The sequence below is a fragment of the Emydura macquarii genome, unplaced genomic scaffold, assembly GCF_026122565.2.
Source record: "Emydura macquarii macquarii isolate MOO-44397 ecotype Brisbane River unplaced genomic scaffold, CSIRO-AGI_Emac_v2 contig_3348, whole genome shotgun sequence".
Taxonomy (NCBI): domain Eukaryota; kingdom Metazoa; phylum Chordata; order Testudines; family Chelidae; genus Emydura; species Emydura macquarii.
Genome location: NW_027133485.1, coordinates 4,868,209 through 4,889,564, shown reverse-complemented (window position 1 = coordinate 4,889,564; position 21,356 = coordinate 4,868,209). Strand labels below are relative to the sequence as shown.

The window sequence follows — 21,356 nt, the reverse complement described above, 5'->3', positions numbered from 1 at the left end:
AGGGCTGCTTAAATCATTCTTTTCCAGTGCCCAGACAGATGCTTTACAATAAGGAATGGAATGGTTAATGGAATAAGTTCTATTCAGTTAATGCATTCTCTCTGTTCCAAAGCAAAACACCTTTCATATAACAATGGAAAGCCTAATGCCTAGTAAAGCAACACAGCTATTTCTGTGCATTATGATTTGATGATTTTCAGGTTCCTAGTGAAGTAATTAAAACTGCCCCTGGTTTAATATAAAGGCCGTAACAAGCTGAGACCAGCTTGTCACAGTTTCTACTGTCTGGAGGGACAGAGCTTCCAGCTAAGGACATTTCTTATTGTCTCGCCAACAGAAGGACAAGGGACAACTCCCAGCTAAAAGCTGGATCAGAGATCAGATCCCATTCAGCTCACTTGGTACAGCTGCCGTCTCTGAATGCTCCAAGGATCCAGTAGCATGCATACAGGAAGGGATTGTTTCAAATGCCCTGCACATCCGAATCAGGATAGCTAACAACCCTGGTACATGAATGCTCAGTCGGTGGTGGTTCCCCAGTCTACTGCTGTGTCTGGTAAATAGGTGGACAGACTTAGCAGATCTCCCAAGTGTGATATGTGAGCCCAAGTGACCCGTTCACTCCCTTTAGGATGGTGAAAGGGGGTTTTATGGACATCTCAATGGGGCCACGGTGGTCTCTTGTAAGAAGGGGTATATAAATATCAAGGGATGGGGAAGCTTGAAACAGCTGATGCTGCAAGAACAGCACTGTTGACGGTCCCGAGCAGAGTGTCTTGAGCCCAATGGGAGAGGTAGCCAGGAGAGCAAGGGAGATGTAAATGGCCAGCTGCACTCCATGTGTCTGTTCTCACACGGCAGCAACGGGGAAGCCTACCTGGTGGGTGGGGTGAGTGAGTGGATGTTCAGAAAAGCCCCCATTTGCAGTTTTGTCCATCCCTCCTTCACTCCCTTCTTTGAGTCCCTCCCTTCTCCTACCAAGCTCCGCCGAGACCAGACATCCATCTTCCCGTGGATCCCTCCACGTGTAAGTACGGCCCTCCACCCACGCTACACACCTCCTTCCCCCTTAAAGCAGCTTCAGTCTTTGTCCCTCTTCTGGCTCCCAGCGTGTTCCCACATGCCTGGTGTGTCTCTCGTTGCAACACACATCTTCAGGCCCTTGCATCTATTGTGTCTTTTGCTCTTAACACAACAGACACATTAGGAAGGAATCACACAGGCACAGTGAGACACAAATAGCCGCATTTACTGAATATGCACGACATGCAAGGTCTACCTGCATATGAACCCTGCCAAGAGCAGCAGTGGTGTCTTCTAGAAGGTAGAGAGTGCCACTACAGCAGAGTTTTGCAACCTTTTTGAAACCAAGGACCGGCTTGCTGCCTTCCTAAACTGTGTCAGGGAAAACTCAGGGACCGGCGCCAGTCCACGGACCAGTCATTGAGAAACTCTGCACTAGCGGGCTGCAAACTATTCATCTCACAACTCATGGATACTACACCCACCTGGGGGCCGTATGCCCATAGAGCAGCACTGCAGAGTTCCTTTCACCCGCTTTACCTGCACGTTTGCGCTCGTTGGCATAGAACACAGGTTGCTAATAGGCCTTGGAGTGCCATAAAGCACTGGAATCCTCTTACACATGCCTTAAAAGAATAATCCCATTAAACAAATGCCTTTTCTCCGCATCAAACCAAAACCCTGAGGAGAGAGTGGCAAGGATCCGACACCTCTAAGAGGCTGAGCTTCTTAAAGAGCTAATAGAAATTAGAGATAGGATAGACTCTTAATAGTCCCCATCCTTCCGGCCAGCACAGGATTATTTCCCAGGGCTATGTATAGCCTAGCTGCAAATGACTCGAGCAATGGAGGCTTCCACCATTTCCTTTAGTCAGACTGTTCCATGGTCGCGTGGTTCTCACTGCACCAGATTGTGACAACCCCACATGGAGTTGTATCGCATTCTGCAAGAATGCCGAGTGACCTCAAGAGAGATGCTCATGGCATTCACTATTCAGCGAGTAAGGAACGGTCAGGCCCAGTGTTTGAAATGGTTACCTGCTATTCAGCCTAAATTACAACTGCCTGGGAAGTGGAATTTCCATTTTGTGGGAAATTCCAGGATTTCAAAACTTGTTTTGTTCTGAATCGGAACAAATTTTGAAATTTCCTGTGAAATGAAATTTCTGAAAAAAACCCCTCATTTTAGGTAGATTTCAGTGTTATCAAAATAAAATGTTTTGATGTTTGACTTCAGTTTTGACATGTAATTTTTTATAGCTTAAAATCAAAAATCAAAATGAAAACTTGTTATAAAACAAACAAAAAAAACCAAACAAAAAAAGAATATTTCAACCTTAACAAAATGCCTTGTCTCCCCCCCCACATTTTTTTCCTATCCACACATTCCTGAAGGAACTTTTGATTTCAACAAAACAGTATTGTCCAACAGAGAAATGTTCCATCTGAAAATTTTCAGACAGATCTACTAAATATTTGTATGCTAATCTGACTAGTCAAAGGGGCCACCCTCAAACAATTCTTCTCTCTCCTTAGTGTTTATTTGTATCCTTTAATCGCTGCTAGACATTCATATCCCACTTCAGCTATAGTTCAGCCAAGCTCATTGTATTTAGTTTTTTCAATCTTTCCTCATATCTCAGTCCTTCCCTCTCCTTATCCATTGCAATCAGCTACGTAATTTGACATCTATGGTTACCCTTAGGTTTTTCGTAGCCTCACTATTTTCCTACTTTCGCTCTCCCATCGAGAAGCTGTGATTTGGATTATTTTTTCCCTGATTATATTAGTTGGTCTTTTTTTCAGGCTGCATCACATTTCATTTCTTGCTAATATTTCTAACTTCTCATGGGTCTTCTATAAACCTTTGCCCCTTCTGTGCACCAAAGATAAAGGGAAAACAATGTGAATTCACAAGTGCTTTTACATGGCAGTTATACCAACCCAGAGCCAGCACTAGGCATAAATCGACTAAGCAATTGCTTAGGGGCCCCCCCAGCAGTTCAAGGCCTATTTGCTTTTTAAGTGTTGTGTGGGGAGGAGTCCCCCAAAATATTCTTGTTTAAGCCCCAAATGGTCTAGCACTGCCTTTGCACCAACCTCTAGCTGTGCGGCCACATAGAACCAATCTTTACACACTTACTACCGATTGTACACCTTACTATGGGGAGCCGTCTGATTGCCTTCAAGAATCGTATTGCTGCTCATCTGTAATTGTACGTAAGAAGACAAATGAAGCCCTGGCATGAAGTCATTGAAGATACACCATTTACAGCAAGGATATGATTTTTATGCTGGTCTAATCATGGATGGGTGAAATTCTACCAGCCCTCTACCAGCGGAGTTCCCCAAATAGTCCTCATGATACATAAAATCCCAGTACTTCTTAAACAGTAGGCTTTCATTAAATCAAACAACTACAACTATAGATACAAATAAACAGGTTTCCACATAGCTTGAGTTCTAGTTTTGCCTCACTTGTTTACCAAGCAACCACGCTTTATCTGGAGCTCTGTATAGGACACAGAGACATGTAGAGGTTGATAATATAGTGCAAGTGACTATGTTATATCTCCCATCCTGAATGCAAGTTTGACAGGTCCCCCAAGTTCACCTCCTGGGTGGGTGTTTGGCAGGTTCTCTCCAGCACCTGCTCATTTGTGCAGGTTTGATGGGCCTCCTCCTGGCAAAGTGCTCCTGAGACCTTAATGTATGCTTCCCTAGAGCTGTTTTAGGAACCTTCCATGTGGCCTTGGAGACAGATGCCATGTTCTCCATGTTATTTGGGGGAGTGCCTTCCAGTACTGGATGGATTTACATTTCAAATATGGTTCTGAGATGACCCGCTGGGCCCTTCACTATTGCCAGCCCTCTTCACGTTGGTCCAGTTCCCATCTCTCTCTGCTCACATACAAGCTAAGTAACTGCCAGGAAGGACTGGTAAGGATTGCCCACTGCCAGGGCACTTGTTTGCCTGGACATGTGACCTCACAAACTGGAGTTTCACCTTGTGTTCACAGCCCGCTCTGGTGATAGAGGAGAGAAAAGGGACAAAGGACAACGTGTGCCCCCAGTGAAGTGGAACAAACCAGGCAGGGATGAGGGAGAGGAAGGCGGGTGTAGCCTTCTGGAGAGGAGAACTCTCTGCACTGACAGAGGTGATGGTTTCTTGGCCTACAGTTTCAAGTTGCAATGCATCTCATCCCTTTGTCCTGATGAAGCAGCATCTTTGGGTGATAGGACTGCAGGTGCTGCAAGGACATTGAAAAGCACGTCAAGCTTCCGAAGAGCAGGGGCGACTTACGTCCACCTAACTCTGTAGCAGGGACCAGCCCTTAGTGTGATGGCAGACCCAGCACTTGAGACCCGCAGGATTGAAGAGGAGCCGGTACGCACTGGGATCAGTCCCCAAGGTGCCAAGCGCCCTGGAATTTAACATGGGCTGGTGGGCTGCTTTGGGCAGAGGGATGGGTGCTGACACCCTGTCTTAGAAGAGTCTGGTGCTGAGCTCCTACAGTGATAAGGGTAGAAGGAGGAGGGGAGAACTGTAAAGGGGGGGGGGGGGCAGAAGGAACAACACGGATGCCCCCTCCGGAATTATCTACCCAACCCCCACCACCCCAAACTTTGGGGGTTCCGCTAAAATGGGACCCGGCTCTGAACTGCAGCTGGGCTGGGTTTCTCCCAAATCAAAACAAGGCACAGGCAGACCTGCTTTCGTCTCTACCTCCAGGTGCTGGGGGGCAGAGAGCCCCACCCCGGGCAGGCGGAGAAAGGCGTCGCCCCCTGCTCCTGGGCTGGGAGAAGGAGAGGGCAGTCGCCTGCCGGGACTGCCAGAGCTCTACAGGGAATGACTGAAGCCCTCGTCGCCTTGTGGGAAGGCTGGTGCTGGGGAGAAAAGGGGGGGATCGGTGCCTGAGCGCTGCTCTCTGCCGCTGCGAGTTTTCCCCCACCCCTGGGGGAATCCACCACGTGTTAGGCTGGGGCTGCGGCCAGCCGGGGTGTGTCCGTCCCACGAGGGACGGGACGTTCCCTCCGTCCTATAAAGGGCTTTACACGCCGGCCCCTGGCCAAGCGGCGCCTGGTGCGGAGGAAGGGGAGCTTCAGCCTGAGCCCGGCCGGGCAGAGCAAAGAGCAGCCGGGACCTCGCCCTCCTCCTCCTCCTCCTCCTCGTCCAGGGACAGCCCCGCTCGGCTCCGGCAGACCCGGGCTTCGCGCAGATGGGCTCCCTCCGCCCCGGCCGGCTCCATCAGCAGGTGCCGGGCCAGGCGCCTCGCTAGCGGCTTCCCACCCTCCCCAGAGCCGCCGCCGCCTCCTCCGGGGTCCAGCCGCGCCGGCCGCCTTCGGAGCGGCTCCGAGCAGCCTCCGGCAGCGGGGTGAGTAGCGGGCGCAGCCCGGCCCAGCCCTGCGAGGCAGGGACCGCTCGGCTGGGGGTGCCCAGAGGTGGGAGTCGGGCGGGGGCAGGGGGGGGGGGCAGGGTCCCTGGGCTCTGTTCCTTGCTCTGCCCCCCCCCTTCTTGGGGGAGGCTGGGTCAGCCCCTTCGCTGCTGTGCCTCGATTTCCCCTCTCTGCCAAATGAGGGCGAGGCCCCTGTTGGCAAGCGACCTGGATTCCTGAGTGGCCAGGGCCAGGCCCCTGGAAGTCCCACGTCCCAGCGACTTGGAGTATCGCGGGGACCCTCCCGGCCCGCAGGGGGTTAGTAGCCACATGCCACCTGGGGCAGGCCTGGCCTTCGCCAGAGGCGAAGTAAAAGGCGGCCGCTGCCTCCTGCCGCCCGCCTCCCACCCGGTCCTGGTGCCCAGCTGGGACCCTGGCAGCAGCCGCCCGCCTCACGCCCAGTCCTGGCCCCTCCAGGTCCTGGGGGGCAGCCAGGAGCCCGGCGGCAGCCACCAGTGTCCCGGGAAGTGCGGGGCAGCCGCCCCTGTCCCCTCCCAGAGCCAGGCTGCAAGCTGCCCCTGGCTTTCTTGTCCATGTCACTGGAGCCCCTGCACCACTGCAAATACTCCAAATTTTCTGCTTTGGGGGGGGACACCCGTTTTTATTCTGCCGAGGGTGGCAGAATACCTAAAGCTGGCGCTGACCATGGGGCTGGCAGCGTGAGGGGCCGAGCTTCCATCCTCCGGGGAAGGCGATGGAAGCGAGTGGCCCCTGCGAAAGCAAGAGCCTGGCTAGAGCTGGAGCTGCACCTCCGGCTGCTTCGGGGCACCGCCGTCCGCTGCGGTGAGCGGGGCAGGGGATGGCCAGGAGGGCGGTCTCTGTTTAGAGGGGTGGCTTTGTGTATGGCCTACGGGCAGCGTGGGATGTGCTAGTCCATTGCCTGGCACGCCTTACCACGCTGTAAGGGCCTTTGCTGACTTCTCGGGGTTCTGGGTGAGGCAGAAGTGGGCGACTGGTCCTTGGGTGGTGTCTCTCCAAAACGTGAGCGAGGCTCTGTCTGGCCGCCCTGAAATGCCTTGGTGGAGAAAGGAACAAAGAAGCAAGGGCCGAGGAGTCTGGTGGCTGCCGAGTTGAGGCTGTTGGGTGTGAGGGTTTTGGGCTGCACCTGGCGATTCCTAGGGTCCCTTGACAGGGTTGGCGTTGTCAGCAATGGACAGAGAGGGTGTGTCCTGCCCATTGTCCCTGGTCCCAGCCCCGTGATCCCCGACCAATCTGTAGCCATTACAAAAAGGAAAAGAAAATCCAAGCAGAGCTCTTTCTACTGCAGAAGTACAGGTCCACTATATATCCTCTAGCCTCCATGCCATGCAAGAAGCTTCAATAACAACAACAAACACACACACAAAACCAACCCACAACACGTCCTTCTATTCCCAGCTGTGTAGGGAGTTCTTCCCACTGGGATTCTGCCCCACTGTGCTGCTGCATCCAACTCCACTAATTCCCACCCCTTAAAGGGACCGCGCATACAGCACCCCGTTCAAAAAGTAGCCTTAACCTCCCAGGCCCTGATCTGTGCCTGACTGCACAGGGGTTGGGTGTGGCTATGGCAGACGTGTAGGCTCAGAGCCCCAAGGTGTGACATGGGATCATTTTAAGCACCCTAATTTACTTGGTCATTTTATGGTTGCTCAACGTGCACAGAGACTGGACACATCTATGCCCCTTTTTGGCTTTCATGCACTAGCTTCCTGCGGTTGGGTTTACGTTCCCCAGGCTAGGGGAGGTTTATCAAAAATGTCTCTGTTTCTATTCTCCAGTCAACCGGCTGAAAGTCAGTGGCTTCAGCTGGCCCCCGGGGCAGGAGCGATGCTGGCTGGAGGTGCGGGAAGCACCTGCCAAGCAGGCGAAGGTTAGAGCCGGACTCTCAGTGGAAGGCACAGTCTCCTATTATGGCCTGATCCCGCCAAGGACTGAGCAAAGTGCTGAGCACCTTCTACTGAAGCCCCTGGGAGTTGAGGTGGGAGATGCACAGGACTGGACCGTATGTTGCTAGATTTTAGAGGCTGCTGTTTGTAAGGAAGTTCTGAAGCTGTGGAGTAATCTTTCTCCTCTCTTGAAGAAACCTGGCTCTCCAAAAGACTCCTGGATCTGTCCTGTTTGTCTCTCTCTCTCGGTAAACGAACCCTTCCTAAGTGACTTGGCAAGCAAAGGGTTACAATCCCCACCCAAAGGCAGCCAGAAGCCTGCAGCTGCTGCTTCTAGCCATCTTCCAATTAGGCTTAATAAACCAGCAGCAATCCCTTCAGGGAAATGTGGGCAAGACAAATTGGCGGCAGACCCGCAATTGCCTGGATTGCTGGGAATATAAACCAGCAGCCGGGGGAGTGGGCCCACCCAGCAGCCCGTTGAAAGGATTCAGAGGGGGACACGCCCTCCTCTACCTCCAAGGCTGTGGGAAACTCACGCTCTCCTTTGTCCTGAGATCACGTAAGATGCTTCCATAGGAAGCTTCCCCTTTGGATGGGCTGGACACATTGCTATTGAATATTGCTATATTCAAATGGAAAGTGGTGCCCCCGGTGATGGTATCTGGGACTCCCTGGTGCAGTATTATTATTATTATTTTTTTTGCTGTGACTAACAGCCACACCAGCTGGCTTGTCTCACACCTACATACAGTAACCGGAACTAGGGGCTGTTTATATGTACAGCCTTTCCATTGACTGTAAGTATCAGCACGTCTCCCACTTTTTCCCCAGTAGGGTGGTGGGAAGAACCCAGGTAGAATTCAGTGGGCCTAGAGTAGGTCCCTGATAAACTCGCCTTGAATAGCAGGGGAAGCCTGGCCATGCAGGATCCTTTCAGGTATTCGTTCCTCACTGGGCAAAGTGACAGATTTGTTGCAGTTAGAGCTGGGCAAACTAGTTGAGTAGCAGTAGCTTATCCGGCAAACTGAATTCCTTCTTATGTGCACGGATGACTTGTAAATACTTCACGTTCTGTGAACTGGTTTGTCCAATGCTCTTTGACAAACGGCTGATGCAAACACAGGGTGGCTGGTGCTGTGCAGTAATTGGTCGCTTTAGTCACATGCATTGTTTTCCCCACCCTGAGTGGTGGACTCCTCCTAGACAGGAGCTTTCAAGATGGCTGCAGGGCTCGTTGCACGAGTGCAAATGTGTACAAGAATGCTTTATGCCATGCAAAGGGTGCTGCAAAGACACCGATTCCTGAATGAAAGTATGTCTGTGCAAATGGTGGTGAGACGCAAACAGAGGAGCAGCAGAAACCCTTGGCTCTTGCTTGAATGTTGGAAGGGTCTTGCTGTATTAGCCTAGGATATTAACGGGATTGCTGGGCGTAACGCACTAAGTGCCCTCTGCTCCCAATATCTGACAAGGAGGCATTTAAAGTGGGTCCTTCAAGGCTGAACCGAACAATTAGCGTTGCGCTGAATTGCATCATTTGGTGCACGGGGACTAATGCATGGGCCTGGCGTGGTTTATTTCACTAGCACTGTGCAAGGGCATGCGCTAGCATGGTCTGCAGATCCCCTCTCGCCAGAGGGACTCGCTGTCTCTCTTCAGCTTCAGAGACGGAGCATCAGCCTCACCCCTCAGACAGCTGCTTTGTTTTGCGCTGAGAAAACAAATGATTCAAAGAATCTCTGTCTCTGGAGAAGGAAGCGATTCTGCCCAGTGAGCCCAGATGCTCCAGGCCTGATGATCAGGGGCGCTGAGGTTTATGCATCTTTGGCAAAGCAGAGGGATCTTCTAGTAAGTGAAATCGGTCCCTTAGGAATGGGCGCTAGGCTGGAGCTCTCCAGACAGCGTAGAGCTGGTGCAAACTCGACGCTGGCTCAGCTCCCAGCACAGAAATTTGGTGGAGTCTCCGGTACCTGGCTAGAATATCCTGTATTATGGCTCTTTGCTTCCCAGGGTCCACGTGGGTTCATGGAAAGCAGCGTCTTAGAGGGAGTAGGCTCAGGGCTGTTCCAGCTTACGCTAGAGGCCGGGGGGTGGGCAGGAAACATGAGGGTGGCCTGAATCTCCTGTAACCCCCACCACTCCTGTAAGTAGGAGAACAGGGTAAGTGAGAATCAGGCCTTCCTGTTTGTTCACTTGATTTGCTGTGGCGCAGCCATATGGAAACTGTCATATTGTACAAGATGCGGTGAGAGTGTTATGAACATGTCTAATTTTCCAGCTGATTAAAATCCAGGTAGTGTGGTACCATGTACTTAAAGCCGTTTCAATGCACTTAAAATATTGTGTCACCTCATCTATCTTAACTAGCAGGGAAACCAGCTAGCTTAATTATCTGAAAGTGATTTAGCACTGCTTTGACAGCCGTGGTGATGGAAGCCGTTTTTTGTATCCATGCTGTGAGTGCAGCACAGAGTTCCCCACACGCTGATCTGGACAGGCGAGGGGATACTTTGGCCTCTTGCTGGGCAAGCTGCAAATGGAAGAGACCCCTGACCCCAGCCAGCCCCCACTGGAACCCGTGGCAGAACTCCCTATTGACTCCAACGAGAGTAGGACCACCTGGACCCACACCTCCCTCTACCACCCGTGAGAGCATTCTGTCCTTGGCCTCTGCCAAGTTCCCGCCGCGACGGCTTCTTGTGACATATGGACGCCTCCCTAGCAGGAAGCTGCCCGAGGATCTGCCCCGGGCATCAGCTGATAATGACACCTCTTGGTCACGAGTGACCTAAACTGAATTGGACCAAGCAAATTGCTTTATAGCCCATTACCAGTCTCCCATCTAACTTGCAGGAACAGTTCTGAGACACTTGCGGAGTGCTCACAAGTCCTGGACCCTAAGTATCCCCTTGCTTACATGTAGCAAAGGCAGATCTCCTCCCCAACGTCTGCTTCCCCCCAAAAACGAGATCTAGACTCTCCTTCCCAATAGGAACGAGGTCCTGGGAGACACTTAGCTCTTTGTTTGCGGTAGGCACGGACGGGTAACACAACCCCGGCAGGACTCCTTTCCCGAAGGGACACAAGTCTTGTTGCTGAAGCTGCAATACGCTAATGAAGCCCAGGCAGCTAGTCTTAGGTCAGCCAGTGCCGCACAAAACTCCAAGTTCTAGCTGAAAGACAATCTTGCTTTCCTGGATTTCTCTGCTCTCCGGGCTAGTTATGTTTGCAAGTTTCCCTTTCTGAACCTGGGGAGGGGGGGGGAGGTGGGTTTGTTCAATGCTGTAAAGCGAAAAGGGGCTGCTTTCTAAGAGGTAGGGAGCTGTGAACTGAAACAGTAATCTTGTGGTAGCATCTAGACCCTCAACTGAGGTGAGCCTTGTTGCGCTAAGTGTTGTACAAACACCAAGGGACAGTGCCTGACCCAGAGAGCTTGCAAGACTCCCCTTAGAGATCTAAGGTTTTTTTTGGGGGGGAGGCAGAGAATATAAAATGATTCATCTGCCTGGAAATACCTGACACCCCCCGCTGTGTCCTGGGCTGTGGAATAGCTTGCCCAGGAATGGGATGGAAGTACAGTGAAAGGTATAGATCAGGGAACAATCCTACATGGATAGACTGGATGATCAACTGGTCTCTGTACTTCTAATCTCTACCTTTTTCCAGTCTCCAGAGACCCATCTCATCCAGATGCCCAAGGCCTTCTCCAAACCTCTTAGAATAAGCCACTCTTGGAAACTTCCTTTCTCAAGCAAAAGATGGTAGAAACCTTGTGTCCCTTAATATAAAAGAATATTCAAAACTTTGTGCATTTGCCATCTCCACCACGCAAGGCATATGGCTCCCAGTCTCCCATTTAGAGAACAAACAAATCAACTGCTGCTGCTTCAGCAAGTTGTTTGTTATCCCCGAGTCCTCAGGGCCATCCCACAGACCCGTTAGGCTCTTCAGAGTACCGTTGGGCTCTGTCTAAAGCTGGGTAAGCAGGGATATACAGGCCCTGTGGACGCTGCAGGGAACAAAAACACCAAGGACTCACTGGACATCTTTTTGAATCCATGGCCCTTGCAATAAGTGGTACAAAAGTCTACACGTACAGCAGGCCCCAGGAGCCCGAGGCTATGCCTACACAGCAAAGAAAAACCCGGGGCTGGCCTGTGCCAACCAACTTGGGCTCACGGGGCTCAGGCTGCAGAGCTGTTTAATTGCAGTGCAGGTCGTAGGCTGGAGACCAGGCTCAAGGACCCTGTGGTGTGGGAGGGTTCCAGAAGTCTATACAGCAGTGAACCAGCCCCACAGCCTGCGCCCCACAAGCCCGTCAGCTGGGACGGGCCGGCCACAGGGTTTTTCTTTGCTGTGTAGACAGACCCTGAGAGTCCCAGCTTGGGTCCCTAAGAAAACTAGATACAAAAATCAAGGAACTTCTATCCACGCTGGTGAGACGCCAACCACTGAGATACGAGGCTGCAACGCTGGGCCTTGGCGAGCGGCCCATTGCTGCTCCCATGATAGAAGCAGAGATGGCAGCAATATGGAGGCCTCCAGGCCCACAATCCCAAAGGTAAATTTCACTCTGATTTGCAAACCTAAACCGGACAAGCTGGTCTGGGCAAAATCCAAACCACCCTAGCTTAGCCCGTCTCTGATCCTTCCAGAGCCCAGCTCAGGAGAGGAAGCCAGGGTCAGTTCGGGTGTTTTGCATTTGGAAGCAGCAACGTGTGGAACGAATGCTTGAAAATAAGAGTCCAAATGCTCCCTTCACTGGATCACAAGTTGTGGTGTCAGCCTGGTATTACCAGCATCAGCAATAAACCGACAGGGGTAGAGGGTCTCCACATTTCAGACACGTGGACATCTACGCCTGCACTCTGTCCCAACTCCAGCAGGCAACTTCCTCTCTTAAGCAGCCACCTTAAAATATCCGCATTCACCTCCAGAATGATCCCCTCCCCAGAACCTTTATAGGGAGGAGGCAAGTCGTTCCAGGGGATAAGGCACTGGATTGGAACCCAGCAGCTCCGCCACCAATCTGCCATGTGACCTTGGGCAAGTCCCTTCCCCTGGCTGTGCCTTGTCAGTTTAGATCGCAAGACCTTTAGGGAAGGGATTGCTGTTTTACCAAGGTGTACGTACAACATTCAGCACAGCGGGGCCCCGCTCTGGATTGGGGGCTCCAGGTGCTATTGTCATACAAATGTCTCCCCTAGGCAGGTGAGTTTCCTGCTGCCCCCTTCCTCAGCTGTGCTGTGTTATAGCAATATTTGCGTTTATAGAGCAGTTTGTTTCCCAAGTACTTAAACAGCCCAACGGCCGCTGTGTCCTGCTGATTTCAGAGGGGGATTTAGGTGCTCAACGCTGGGGGGGAAACTGAGGCTTCTATGTGGCATGGAGAGGCTGGGCCCTTGGGGTGCAGGTGATGTCTGGTGCCAAACTGTTTCCTTCACCTTCATGCCTGCTGCTGGACTGGAGCTAAGGCAAATCTCTGAAGTGCTGCCTCCCAGCGTCCATCTGCTTTCTGTTTGTTTAAAGCCAGCCCAGGTCATGCCTAGAGGTGGACTATCCAGCCCTACGCCTGCTGTTTGGACCACAGCCACCTCTGGAGAGGCGCACAGCAGGTCTGTACAGCCGCACAGCAACACGGCGTGAGTTTAGGAGGGACGTAAAGAGGGTTGCTGTATCCTCTGGAAGCTCCAGTTCCCAGACTGGAGTCTGCCAAGTGCTTTCCGGCTCTTGCCCCTTGCATGAGTGATGCATTTGAACAGTGGAGCGATGCTGGTACGTAATAGGACAGAAACTTTGGGGGGCTGGGGGCAGTTGCAGGAAGAGAAGGGAAATCAGATGTTGTTTTCTGCAAGAAATCAGATGCTGGTAGGAGCATCAGAGAGACCGTAAGCTAGCTAGCATCGCTTCCCTAGAGGAAGTGGTTCCATGAAATATTGATAGGCTTCGCACACAGCAGCCTCTGGAATGGTGTGAGCTGCATTGCAGAGCTCAGAACCCTGCAGAATTCATCCGTGCCAAGGGGATTCCATGCCGGCCTCTGCCCTTGATGGAGGAAAGCGGCCTCCCCCGCCGGCACCCTTGTTCCTAGCTCTGCGACTCACTGCACTGAGACAGTTCAAATAGCAAAGTGGCTGCGAACTCCCTTCCGCACAGCGGATGAGGGACTGGGGGGTGCCGTTGACGAATCTAGGGACCAGGTCGTTTGGGGGTGGCAGTGGGATCCATGGCCTTCCACCTTCCCGAAATCTGAAGTTGGTGGTGATGAAGAGCTCCCAGGGCCCGTTAGCTGCCAGCGTTTTCTTTAATAAGCTACAGCAAGAGCAAGCACCTGGGCTCAAAGTAATGGGGTATCTCCTCCCCTCCACGCAGGGGGAGAGCATTTGCGTTATAAGCTCAGACACCGAAGTCAAAGAACCAACTACCCCCCCCACACACACACCCGTTCAGGAGAGGGTGCCCCCCGTTTGCAGGACCGTCCCAAATTCCTGACGGGCAAGCGTGCGAATGGGAAGGGAGTGAGGACGGTGAATGATACAGACCAAGGGCAGGAGGGAAAACCGAAGCAATGGCACCAGCCCACGGTCCCCTAGCAGAGCCATGATGAGAACCCAGGTCTGACTCCCAGCCTGCTGTCCTGTACACTGTGCTGCTTCTGCAGACGGGAGCCATTGTAAAAGGCAGGTTGCACCGGCAGTGCAGTACCTGCCCTCGCTCTGTCTGCTAAAGGGATGCTGTTCCAGAGCCTTCCCTTCTCCATTTGATTAGCTGCTCCACCCCTCAGTTCACATGCTGAGGATTCTCTACTGGCGACCAGTTTGTAACAAATTTTTGGAGACGGAGGGAGCGTTTGACGCTGTGACTGAGTCCAGGGAGGCTTGTGCAACGGGCACGTATTTTGTGAAAGCAGGTCCTGAATAAATAACCATGCATGTGACGGAGACAGCACATGGAAACAGCTCACTGCCCCTCAGAGTGTCTCGGACCAGGAGATTACAAGCTCTACCGTGACGCAATCAATAATCACATTCTCAGTCATCTCCACTCAGAGTGCACCGAGACCCTCCTTGCAGCCCTTCAGATCTGAGTATTTATTGATCCGGGTTGCAGTTTCCATTAGGCCCTGTGCTCTTTGCCTTCTCTTTGCCCAGGGATAGAGCGCAAACGCATCTGGGCAAAAAGCACAGGCTTCCCAGACTGCCTGGTCCAGGCAAGACCCTAAATCCAGCATGTGGCTTGGAAAGAGACAGCTTCACAATGCTACACCTCTAGATTTAGACTCAGCCAGGGCCTGGAATATCAAAGGAAGTGAATCTTAAAGAAACCTGTGCCAACAAAGCACTGGCTTACGTTTGCAATAACGTGTGATAGGTCTATGTTCTAAGGCATCACTAGCTGTATTCCCAGCGTGCGCAGACTCTGTTAGTCCAGGGAATAGTAGGATTAATGCAAGTGTTAGATGGGCAAAGGGCTTCCTTAGTTTACTCTGTTTAGCCACGGACTGAAATATCCAGTGCTTTGCACCCTGTAACAGACTGCAGGAATCTGTGCCGCAGACAGACCCTGGGCTTTGTGGCTGCCGTGTTGGTAAATCCATGTGCACTTAACCATTTCTCTAGTACCCGAAGATGCCAATGGGACAAAGATGTATGGAAACATGAGCCGTTCCCTGCAATCCTGAGCTGCAGTCCACCTTTCCTTTACCAGCATGGCAGAAGCCAGAAGGAGCTGAACATCTCAAAATAGCTGTAATAGAAGCATCCCCTCGGTCCATGAGCTGGAGTCCATTCTGATTCCAGCGGTCAGGAGAATGAGAGTTGCTATAGGAACAGAGGGTTCGCAGTCACCCAGGATGTGCTCTGCTCACCCACTTAGCAGTGGCTTCAGATAGAATCAGGCCCGTGGTAGACAGCGAGTGTAACTGATTGGATACAGCAAGAGTGGCACAGTAGCAAAGCAGACTGACTCTGCGCTCATGCTTCTGTCCCTGCATCTGTTGGCTTCCCAACCCTGTATATTTCCAGATAAACATAACTGCCCATGCAAAGTCCAACTGGGGCCCATGATGCTATTCAGGACAGAACAAGAGGACTATAGGAACGATACAGAAGAGACTAAAGGCACCATTGCCATCGGGCAAGATTCACATCTAGGCAGGGGTTAAAGATTGCCCTAGATGGATATTGAGCTGAGCAAGTCACATAAAGCAAGTGCACGCTCCATCGTGCTTCTTAAGACCATAGCCTCTTGCAAGAGTAATGGATCATGGAATACGGGCATAGGTCAGAAGAGTTGTAGCAAAGGCAGGATGCTGGGAGAGAGGGAAGCAACACCATCTGCCGGATAGTAACAGTGCGGGCAGATCCAAGAGTTCACAAGCGATCAGTTGTCCCCAGCCTGCCAATCACGGTGGGCTTAACAAGCATGAGATTTAATTCATTTTAGGTTCCTTATATCTGCTGTCTGGTTTTTTCAGCTTTTGGGGGTGTCATGTTTTCAAGCTTGTCACTGCAAGAAGAGGGCGGCTCAGTGGTTCTCAGTCTGTGGCCTGTGGGCCCCTTATGACCTAATCAGCACACAGCTGTGGCCCATGTGACATCCTCAGGGCCATACAGGTGGTATTGGACGTGGTTCACATAACACACATACGTGGCACACAATGATAAATAGGTTGAGAACCGCTCGGGTAGATTCTCACATAACGTGACTCCAGGAGCTGGCACTTTAGGAAACACCCCAAATATCACAAGACTTGGAATAAAATCACAGGAACTGGCAATATTACCAGGCGAGTTTAGCTACTCTATCATAAGACACTGGCCTCTAATTTTTTATTATTCTGATACTTCATTTAATCCACACTTCAGCCAGTGCAGTGTGTTTCCCCAGTGCAGTCCTAGTTTTAAGTGACCCAAGAAAATCCATTGGGTTGCTACTAGTTCCCTTGGAGAAGACTATTCCAGATGCTAACAGATCTCAATCGCGAGGGAGCATTCCATAATATTCTGCAGAAATTATCCTGCAGATGATTTTAGTCTAGGCCTGCTCCTTGTTACATGAACTGCTTGGGCATAGTTTGGAGAAACGGCTTCTGGCTTGTGTGAGCAGCTCTTTCTTGGGTCAGCCATGGGGAGAAACCCCACGCAGCCTAGCATAAATAGAAATGCAAGAGACTGAGACTGAAATACAAAGCCTTGGTATACTCCAGCATTACCTGTCCTTAAACGTGGCTGTGAAGAGAGGATTGCGGCCAAGTCACGTTAGCATGGTTTATTCTCGTATCTGTGGCTAAAATATTAGTGAGCCATGCTTTAGCCTGGGTGGTAGGGTGGGTCCAATGTGATCTAGCTACAACCAGGGCGATTTCTGGTCGTGTACCTGGAAGGGGCTGAATAACAGCAGCCATAGATATTGCTTAACATCTATGTAGGGGAATCATTCCATCAGGCTGTGACTTTCGGCTTCAAGAAGGGAGACTTGCATTTAACTTAGGAACAGCTTGAGGGAACATTCATAAGCAACCACCGTCCTTTTGGTTCTGTGGATTTTAGAGTCAACGTCTGTGCAGCCCTGACTTGAGCGAGATCTGAAATCAGGCATGCTACGCCTGGACTCAGATTTTCTGACAGTCTAGTCAGGTTTCCAGCACCCTCTCCCCTACCTTTTCAGAAGTAAATTCTGATCTAAAACCCCCAATCACGCATCCTCTGCCTGGTCCCCGGCACTGCAACGTTTGGAATTAGCAACTGGCACCTTTATTTGCATCCTCCCATTCAATTGGGTGGCACCCTTTGCATGATTTAGAGGCCATCCAATTAGATGGCTGCATGCAAAGTGCAGAATCGACTCTTGTTACTATGTCCAAAGTTTGATCCTCCAGCAGAGCAGGAACATTTCGTTTAAATCATTTCAGCTGGATTTTAAATGCTGCTTTTGGGGAAAGGCTCTTATTGAAAACTGGGGCCAAAAATCTGTAGTCATGGCTTAAGCCCCTATTGCAATTTTGCTCAAGAAAGGACAGTGGAGTTGGAGTCTACCCCCATGTCTTCAATTTCAGGTCCATTTAGCTAGAAGAAGCCACTGCAGTATGCATGAGAGAAGATTATTTTCCATAAAATTTCGATTAAAGACCTGATTGAAACAAGTTTCATGCGTCCAATTTGTGAGCAATTAAGCACACAGGTCTGGTAATGGCACTTGTGAGCTCTTTATTCATCCGCATTCACTCATTCACCATGTGGCACAGTTAATTGCTTGCTGAGATTTGGCGAGCAATTGCTCATCTTAAAAAAAAAAAAAAAAATCAGGTCTGAAGGTGTCCAAATGTGGTTTGTCAGACAGTGATCTGGAAACCTAAAACTCCTGTGGGCTCGTGAGTTTTCATCCCAGGTGAGCGCTCTAACCACTGGGCTAAAAGGTTCTGAAGTGGACATTTCCTGCAGCCGGATTTCAAAGAGGATCCAAATCCAGTAGGTTTGAACCTTGGACGCAATTTAGGTGCTTGTCTACCTATCGTCCCCCAGTTAGCGAATCACTCTGGGGCTTATGGGGGAGATAGATGCCCTGACACGTAGAGGGAAGCTGCAGGGCACATGCCCAGAGGTAGGAACATAGATGCCTAGGGGACTGTTACTCTGAAATACTTAGCCGCTGAAGGAGCTGGGTGCCAACGGGAGTTCTGTGCATTGCAGTGGAGCCAAAACTGGGATGTGGGCGTCTAAGTCAGGGACGTAGGCACCTAAGTGTCTTTGTGGATCTGGCCTTTGTCTCGCTGTCCCTCAACCCTCCATCTACCAAATGGGGGTAATAATGCTTCCTGGGTCTGTCTTGTCTATTTCGATTATGAATTCTTTCGAGCCAAGAATACGTTGTGTACATTCAGTACCTAGCACAGTGGGCCCTGATCTCAGCTGGTGCTTGTAGGCGCTGCTGGAATACAGATCATTACTATTAATAAGACAGGAGAAGCTCTAAAGAAAATGATCAGTGTTTTCTTTTTTCCCCACCCATCCCAAGAAGTGATGGGCTTAATGTGCGGCAAGGAAGATTTTGGTTAGATATGAGAAAAAACTCTGGGCCGGGCTTCCAAGGGAGGTTGTGGAATACCCCTCGCCGGAAATTTTTAAGAACAGGTTGGACAAACGCCTGCCAGGGATGGTCTAGGTTTACTTGGTCCTGCCTCAGCACAGGGGGCTGGACTCTGACCCTTGGAGGTCCCTTCCAGCCCGACATTTCTATGACCCTGCTTCTCCTAGGATCACCGTCCACCACCTTTTGTTGGGAGAGAGGGGGCAGAAGGTGGGACCTCGAAACATGGAATATGAGGAATAATGGGGGTGGGGAGAGGGAATAGACACCATGTGAAAGAACTACGTTCTTCTCTCCCTCCCCCCAATTACTGCTGGTGAAATAACTGTGATGACGGCTCCACACATGCCTTCCATCTCACTTCTGAATTTCTTCTCTACCCCTGCTTTTGGCTGTGAGGAGAATTGGGTCAGAGAGGTAACCATGGAGATGCTTAAGCAAAGCGTCTACAGCTCTGCTCCTGTCTCTCTCCAGAAACCTTTAAAGATTAACTAGATTGTCGTCTTCTCGCGCAGGCATGGGATTTTGGGTTTGAATCATTTGGGGCAGATATTTTTTTAAGAGCAGGGAAGAAGAAGTGTGTGTTGGGGGGGTGTTCTGGAGAAGCAGCAGAGGTGTCTTTTATTCCTGTTATATCTGGACAGCCTAGGACGCTTCTATTTGGTAAGACTAATTATCTTATTCCCCCTCTTCCTTAAAGGTGTGTGCATGGGAGGGAAAGTGACTGGGGACTAATAGCTCCGTTTCTCTTTTCAGGAGCATTTGCAGAGGCGAATGTTGAGTGGCACGAATCAAAAAATGCAACAGGGAATTCATTTTTCCAGACAATTGTGCCCTTGCATGTCATGCATCTGCTAAAGCACAGACAGGGATATTTCCTTCTGTGTATGCATGTGTCTGTGTGGGTTTATATTAAAGCAACAGATCAGCAGGAGAAATGTTACTAACATGGCATGTTTCTTTCATTTGATTGTTTCTTGCTATTCCATATGTCCTGAAGCAATTTTGCCAACTAAAGCCCTAGCACGGATTCCAAGCTGGGCAGGAAAATGAAGCTTGTTTACGGGGGAACTTCTCCAAATGCTTTATTTTTGTTCCTGTAAGAATGGTGAAGGTCACTGATAAACAACCAGATTAGGTTCTACAAGCTTGGTATCTATCTCCTTTCTTTTCTTCCCACCCTCCACTGTCTTAAGCTGCTATTCACAGCAGAGAAGGAAGGAGCTCACTGATGGAGCACTGCAGTAATTTACCCTAAGAATGGTTAGTGTTTTGCAATAAATTGAAATAGGAGGGAGAAAGGGAATTGGAAAGTGACTTGCAACTCCCCGCTTGGTTAAAGTGAGTGAGAGACAGCAAAAGTGCCTCATGCTGCAGATTTTGGACCCAGGACATTCTCCGTGGTAATATGTTAAATTTGACAAGCTGGTACCAGCCAGAGCCTATGGCTTCTGTTTATGCTCCTTAGATACTTGGATATGTTCTATAACCAAGCTCGTCATGCTACAGCAGGCAGCACATCCATCCAGATCCCTCCCCGACTACCCGTTCTCCGAAGGAGCCATAAGCAGATGGGGAGAACAGATAGAGGTAAAATTAAGGACAGGGTAAAAAATATTCTTCCCTCAAGCCTCAGCAATACAAGAGTGTGCTTTCCTTGTCCTTTGCCATGGATTATTCTTTGTGGGTTGTATTGAAAATGATCCTATTAGCATTGTGCTATAATGATCTAATTTGTTACCACTGGAGCTTAGCAATTCTCAGTGGTGGAGAAAGAGCAGTGCAGGGAAAACAGCAGCAGGATCCTCTGCATTTTTCTGGCTTTATAACTACGAAGGATACTTTGCTTTTCAGTGGTAGCTCTTACCAATGAGGAAATTGAGGTAAAAGGGAACCTTAGAACCCTCTCATTTATCCTGTGGACTCTGTTCTGACCAGAGACTGAGCATGATGCTATGGGGCACTTCTACCCCCTTTCAAATAACATTAAAAATTGTGACACGTGTGTGTGTGTGTGTGCGCGCGCGCGAGCAAAAGATAGGCTGTTGTCTGGTTAAATTCCAACGAGGTGATTACATTCTGCCTTCTCAAATTCTCCGCTGCAGTATCAGTTGAATACCGTATAGTTTACTTTCTATCCAAACTGTGGTCCCAATCCAGCAAAGGCTCACGCATGTGCTTAACTTGAAGTATGTAAGTAGTTCTCATTGAAGTCTTTGCAGGATCAGGGCCTGATTTTTGTCATGTTGCTCCCGGGTGTGGTTAAGCAGTTATTGTGCTCCACACCAGAGGCAGCTGCATTTCAGTGCTAGGTAAAGTGATCCATATTTTATAGGAATTTGCGATCATGAGATTTATATAGTGTTTTTAATCTCAAGAACTATAATTCAGGAGGTGGAGTTTGTTTCTGCTCAATGACTAGAGAGAACATTCTCAGTTTCAGAAAAATTCAGACACTCTTCCAACCCACTACACTGACACAGCTCCATCCAACTAGAGCTATGCACCACTTCTATTGTTCCAGCTTTACAGATGGGGGAATTGAGGCACAGAAAGACGAAGCAACATGCCAAAGCCAACAGAGGGAGCCACTGTTGGAACTGGGATCTGAGCACTGGTCTCGTGGTGTTTTAGCTACACAATGCCAGAGTCTCCCTGTTCTCATAATATTGATAATGATTTGTATCACTGTAGCACCTAGGAGCCCCAGGCGTGGCCCAAGACCACATGGTGCTCTGTGCTGTACAAACACAAAACAAAAGGACTGTCCCTGCGCCCGGAGGCTTAGGGTGACGCTCCACAAGCAATGGCAGAAGCCCTGTCACTGGTAAATAACGGCTGACCTCAGTCTCTGTGATTGGTGGATCTATGTTATTACATATCGGCAGGTATTTGGACAGCCAGTGCCTACGAGTGGAAAATATCTGCCCATCCCCAA

At 50.3% G+C, this 21,356-nt stretch overlaps 1 protein-coding gene across 1 annotated transcript in view; it reads left to right on the top strand.

The window, feature by feature from the left end:
- The first annotated feature begins 18,930 nt into the window (after positions 1 to 18,930).
- RIMS3 (regulating synaptic membrane exocytosis 3) overlaps positions 18,931 to 21,356 on the top strand; it is a 33,683-nt gene continuing 31,257 nt past the window's right edge. The window contains exon 1 of the mRNA XM_067533762.1: positions 18,931 to 19,081. The gene's annotated coding sequence lies outside the window, so the exon portion shown is untranslated. The remainder of the gene's footprint in view (positions 19,082 to 21,356) is intronic.